Raw genomic sequence first — 6,025 nt, 5'->3', positions numbered from 1 at the left:
ACACACACGCACGCACGCACACATACACACACACAGAGCGAGAGAGAACGAGAAAGGCAGACAGAGAGAGAGAGAGAGATAGAGCGAGATCGCGCGCGAGAGAGTAAACGCAAGCAACGCGGACGCGCGCGCACGAACCTTCATCATTAATGTTTGCGATGCAGGTCAATATATACACAGAGATGCAGAGTTACTGCCCGCCTTTATGTTACTCCCGCCACACACAAACACACAGGTTCTGGATGCTTATAACACACGCACGAAGCTGCACGCATGTCTTACTATAGCTCATAGGGTCTATGTCCCCCAGGGTACTGCCGGAACGTACCCTGGATACGATCCGGTATACCGGAACGTACCCTAGTAGCTATTTGATATAGTTAGGGTTAGGGTTAGGGTTAGGGTTAGAGTTAAGGTTAGGGTTAGAGTTAAGGTTAGGGTTAGGGAGTAGGCGTAGGCGACTCCCTAGACTCGTTAGTGGAGTAGGCGAGGTACGGTCCGGCATATTAGATAGTACCAGGAGCTAATAATGACAAATTGTCAAATTTGTCATATTTGTCATTATTAGCTCCTGATAGTACCAGGGTACGTTCCGGTATACCGGACCGTACCCAGGGTACGTTCCGGCAGTACCATGGAGGACATAGACCCTCTCAGCCTTACTATAACCTCATGCGTCCACATTTGAACGAGCAAACTTCGTTAGTCGGATCAGCACGTGTAATTATAATTAGTTACCGCACCAGCAGCACAGTATTCATAACAACAGACAGAATACTAATTCGAACGACAGATTTGCGATGTAGCATGCCATACCTTGATTTTCGTGACCTGCAACCCGAACACCCGCTGGACAATGTCGCGGGCAACATTCTCCGGGACGTAGGGCTTGATAACCTCTCCTGGTTGCAGTAACTGCTGCTCAGGCTTGCTCTCCTTCTTCTCTTCCATTCCTGCTAATCCCATAAAAATTATTAATTAAGCATTATAGTGCTGAACGGACATCACTTCGCATTTCTCTCTGCGCGTGTCATGAATTAGTCTAGTCTGCCATAACTATTTGAGGATATTAGCAAACAAATGCGCGTGCAGAAGATGGACGTTTATTGAAAAACGGTTATTAGAAGGGGTATTAAAGAGGATTTTATTACAATTCATGCGATATCCGATCTAAATTGAACTGTCAACAGGAATGATGTACGTCTATTAAGGATAGGGTTAACGTCTATTAGGGGTGGGGATCCTGTCTCTACATCCTTCATTACCCATTCTTGTCCCAGCATCTTCCATAACTTAATCCTGTCCCTGCTTGTTTCCTTTATAACTCAACCTGTCTCCACATACTTTATAACTAAAACCTTTTTTCCACATACCTTATAACTCAGCCCTGCCTTCACAATTTCCACAATCCAATGCTGTCCCTGCTTTCTTTATAACGGAATCCTATCTCCACATCCGTGATAACTCTATCCTGTCTCCGTATCTTTCACAACTGAATCCTAGCTATCTCGACATCCTTCCATATAACTCAATGCTGTCTCTGCTTCCTTTATAAAGCAATCCTATCTCGACATCCTCCTATAACTCAATCCTGCCTCTACACCCTTGATAACTCAATCCTGTCTCCGTATCTTTCACAACTGAATCCTATCTCGACATTCTTCCACAACTCAATCCTGTCTCCGCATCCATCTATAACTTAATCCGCCGCTGGCGCAAAACATTGACTTTATCGATTCGCCGCCGCCGCCGCCGCACGACATCGTCACTACATCGAGCTGTAGAGCGAACACACACACAAAGCTGCAGCAGCAGCAGCAGCAGGAGCTACAGCTTCCCTCTGCTTCGCTGATAGCCGCCGCCATCTAACATCTTTATCTCCTAACAACATCGCACAGCGACAATAATAATGTCGACGGCGACAGCGCAGTGACAAGATAAGGCACGTTCGGTCGCTTTGTCCAGCTACGCGACTGTCGAGCGTTAAGCCGGTGCTGTTCGCGCGGTAAGTGTCGGTCGGATTTCCTCCCCGATAATTCGCGCATCTCTTCGCGGCATTGCAGAAACGCAGCGGCAGCTGACGCGTGAGTGTGTGAGAGAGACATGGATAGACGTCGAGAGATAAGAGATGGAAAAGGTGGATAGTGAAGAATGACGAAGGGAGGGAAAGAAGAGGATGGGGTGGGGGGTGAGCGGATTGAACCAGGATAACAGTGTAATTACTATACGCTGCACACATTACACTAATGATTATAATACTTGATGCTACTATACTCTCACTCTATGTTATTTATTATTACACGTGTTGTTGCATCGTATATAAGTAGACACCCGTGCAGTAAAATTGTTCCATTAGGGGGGGGGGGGTAAAGGTCATATATCTGTACACACCGACCATTCATGTAAACAACGAGGACATATTTAATACCGTTGCTGGACTGTAAACAGGAATGAGCGTTGATGTAGAAATGATGAAGTAGATCCAAACTTGTGTGGTAAACTGTACAATCTATAATATCTTAGACACATCACATCTCCTTACACACAGACAAAGACCCGCGCACACGCGCGGTCGCGCGTGCGCGTCCTCTCGCCACCAGAACCCGAATCTCCAATCCCCCTCCTATTACATCTCTCCCTATATATTCGCCCAAAACTCCCTACATCTTGAGCGCACATGTCACCCGTTCTGTCCAGTTCCAACCGTTCCCCTCATTTCACAATCACCCTAGAAACTGTCTAACCTAGAACCCGCTTATCCAACTCCCTGTAACATTAATGCCGCCGCCCAATATGCGCGACGTTCTGTCTAGCTAGACTATATGGCTAAAACAACTACCAGTATAGCTCAACGCACTAATCCATGTGACACTTGCAAAAGACATGTTACAGGACTACGTAAGCTCCGGAAGCTATGATAAGATTGCTTCGTGCGGTACATCACACGTTCTCTTCGTCCTTGACCAGAACTATACGTATACATACTGTACGCTATAGCTTTACCAGCAAGGACCCCTGCGGTCGTCGCCCTGTTTGGCCGCCATTCAAAGTCATTATAGGCTAACGCTCCATTAGGAGTGTTCCCAATTTTGATATCATTAATGATTAATGATTAATGATTAATGATTGATAAACCCTAACCCTAACCCTAACCTAAATGACATTAAAAAACAAACTAATATATGACCATGACCGTATATATCTATGTGACCATTAATGACATTAAAGTTGGGAACACTCCTAATGGAGTATCACCCTCATTATAGATGCACTGCACACATCCATCGTACATTGCACGTTTATATGCGTCCACACCAAACACAGATGCACGCACGCACGGCAGTGCATACGCGCGCGCGAGTAGGCATGCATTGATCAACACATATGACATACGTACATATATACGCTGTAGCAACAATATCAATAACGTACCGTGCCATGACGAATTCGTATTTTTGCGGCATGAAACCAAGTATAACTATAAAAAATATCGTCTGTGCGGCGATATCATGAAAATTCCCTTATGCAACCACAATGGCAGCCGCCGTACGAATTCATACGATATATTATAACACTATATATACCTGCCTGACTAAATGAGACGATATACAGACCTAATTGGCTCTTACGTACTCTAATTTCTCTGCGTTTTTCTCAGACACAACCCGTCATCGTGGGGAGTTAGTGGCCTATATCAACACATTCAGCATTACGTACGGTGGCTGCTGCATATAGCGCAGTCGCCCTTAGTTCCTTATCATTACCATATTATGTTATTATGCCCTAGTGGAGCGAACGCACTTACGTGAAGTGTGTGCAGGGCGGTTCTCGTCCAAGACTGGTTACCCGATGTGTGTGACAAGCAGCGGTCACGAATCGCGGCGGTCCCTGCTCATAATGCTGAAACAGAATTATTACACGTGCGTATGGACACCTCCTCGTGTTGCTGCTGCTACTGCTACTGCTACTGCTACTGCTACGGCTACTGCTACTGCTGCTGCTGCTGCTACTTACTACGTATACACGTACGTGTGCTACTGCTGCTGCTGCTACTACGTATACACGTACGTGTGCTACTGCTGCTGCTGCTGCTACTACGTATACACGTACGTGTGCTACTGCTGCTGCTGCTACTACGTATACGTACTACTGCTGCTGCTACCTTTTGTACACTATATATATAAATTGTCTTATGATAATTCTAGTGCACACCTTGTTGTTTGATAAAAATTAACTCGTGTTAAAACTTCTCAGTATGAACGAAAAAACTATGAAACGAAGTTCACGCGGTTCGGATAACCAAATACATGAATCTCCGGAGTCTCCAGGGTGCTACCACACAGCGGGGCCGGTTCTGCTGTTAGGCCACTGGAATGAGATAGCTCGATGTAATTGGCTCAAGCCATGATACGTTAATACGTGGCGGCCATCCTAAACACGAGTCGCTTCGGCCTGACTGGACGCCAACATACAGAGGACCCGTTGCAAGAACCACCATAAATATCTATTACACTTGTCATAGACATCGTACATAGTTTTAGCTATCCGAGTGAAAATTCAATAACCTTGAAGGGGCGACTCTGCGCCTGTGAACGTTTTCTGAAAAATTTATGCCACTTTTTAAGCTCATCTGACAATAGTCTAGATCAGCTTGTAGAATCGTCATGAATCGCCTGCGCCGTGACCTCCGTCCGTCAACCAGTCTGGGCCCACACAAATCTAACCCTCGACGTACGGTCACGATATTCGGACGTGGGGGGTAATCCGAAAACGAGTTGGGATCGTCGAACGGGTCAAGTCAAAGGCAGAGGTGTAAAAAGAAGGGCAACATTACTCCTTAACTAGGTATAGGGAGGAAAGCAGCAATTGCGCAACAAATCTAACGGCTCGACGCTAGGCCGTGATAGCCGCGTGTATAGCATCATGGTAGGAAAACCCATGCCCTGTGCCGAAATTGGGAGGTCACACAGGTCAATGGGCAACAGGGCAATTTTAGACATTTTCTCTGAGGACATGGTCTGCACGGAGCGATTGAAAAATCTTTTTTGTTTCACAGCGGTGACCTAACCGCATTTTTATGCGTTTATTGAAAGGACCATGAAATTACTCTTCCATGACATAGGAAGAGTAAGTGTCGGAATAACCTTTTGTGACCCTCAAGAGAGGTTAAGACATTGATTTGTTGACTGTTAACAAAGGATGAAACTGCTTTTTGCTATATTAGACTATACCTGTGTCAATGTGAGTGCATAATGCAGGTTGCGCATGGCAATCCAATTATGGATCATGACAGTCGTGCCGTGTTCTTTGCCTCATGCGAGCATCATAACACTGATTCTCATTTCAGCCTGTCAGGCGCCAGGGGCAGAGTGGCTATATGACGAGACCGCTTTAGAAAATGGATATGATTTTAAGAGAGCTAAACGCTTGTTCAGACCAAACATTTGCCTTGTGGCAATATTAACAACAGCTGTGCAAACTGTAGCCCGTCCACATTGACACAGGATAATAGGCTCCATAGATAATAGGCAAAAAAGGCAGTTCAGGTCGCTTTGTTAAGCAGTCCATACATCAATGTTTACGCCTCTCCTTGAGGGTCAAAAAAGGTTATACCGACACTTACTCTTCGCCATTGTTCAGTGGAAACGCAATATTTCATGGTCCATCATTATAACAAGGCATTAAAAATGCTAAGGTGCACCGCTGAACAAAAAAGTTTTTTCAGTCGCTTGTACCGTCGACCCACAGCCATACCAGTCCTCAAGAAAATGTCTAAACTCTGGCCCCTGTGCGCGCATTGACGCCTGTGACCTCCAAATTTCGGGCACAGTGATGTGGCGTTTTTCCTACCGCAACTGATGCTATACACCACCGACTATCGCGGCACGAGCGCTACGTCGAGCCGTTTTAGATTTGTGGCCGCAATTCTGCATTTCCCTGCCCTATACTTAAGTTAAGGAGTGATGTTCGCCGCCTTCTTTCACCTCAGTTGACCTTTGACCTTTGATCCCCCAGGCTTCGACAT

At 45.8% G+C, this 6,025-nt stretch overlaps 1 long non-coding RNA gene across 3 annotated transcripts; it reads right to left on the bottom strand.

The window, feature by feature from the left end:
• Positions 1–801: 801 nt before the first annotated feature.
• LOC106813713 lies at positions 802–4,149 on the bottom strand. 3 transcript variants are annotated; one of them, XR_001394497.1, is made up of 3 exons: positions 4,111–4,149; positions 3,806–3,900; positions 802–953 (listed from the first exon to the last, which is right to left on the bottom strand). It is a non-coding gene; the product is annotated as an uncharacterized LOC106813713 (long non-coding RNA). The 3 variants fall into 3 exon arrangements; XR_001394498.1 differs by having other exon boundaries at positions 4,096–4,135; XR_001394499.1 differs by lacking the exon at positions 4,111–4,149 and adding an exon at positions 4,069–4,105.
• Positions 4,150–6,025: the final 1,876 nt, after the last annotated feature.

Source organism: Priapulus caudatus, unplaced genomic scaffold (assembly GCF_000485595.1).
Source record: "Priapulus caudatus unplaced genomic scaffold, Priapulus_caudatus-5.0.1 Scaffold812, whole genome shotgun sequence".
Classification (NCBI taxonomy): Eukaryota; Metazoa; Priapulida; class Priapulimorpha; order Priapulimorphida; family Priapulidae; genus Priapulus; species Priapulus caudatus.
The sequence above is the reverse complement of the archived record's forward strand: the minus strand, read 5'-3'. Positions and strand labels throughout refer to the sequence as shown.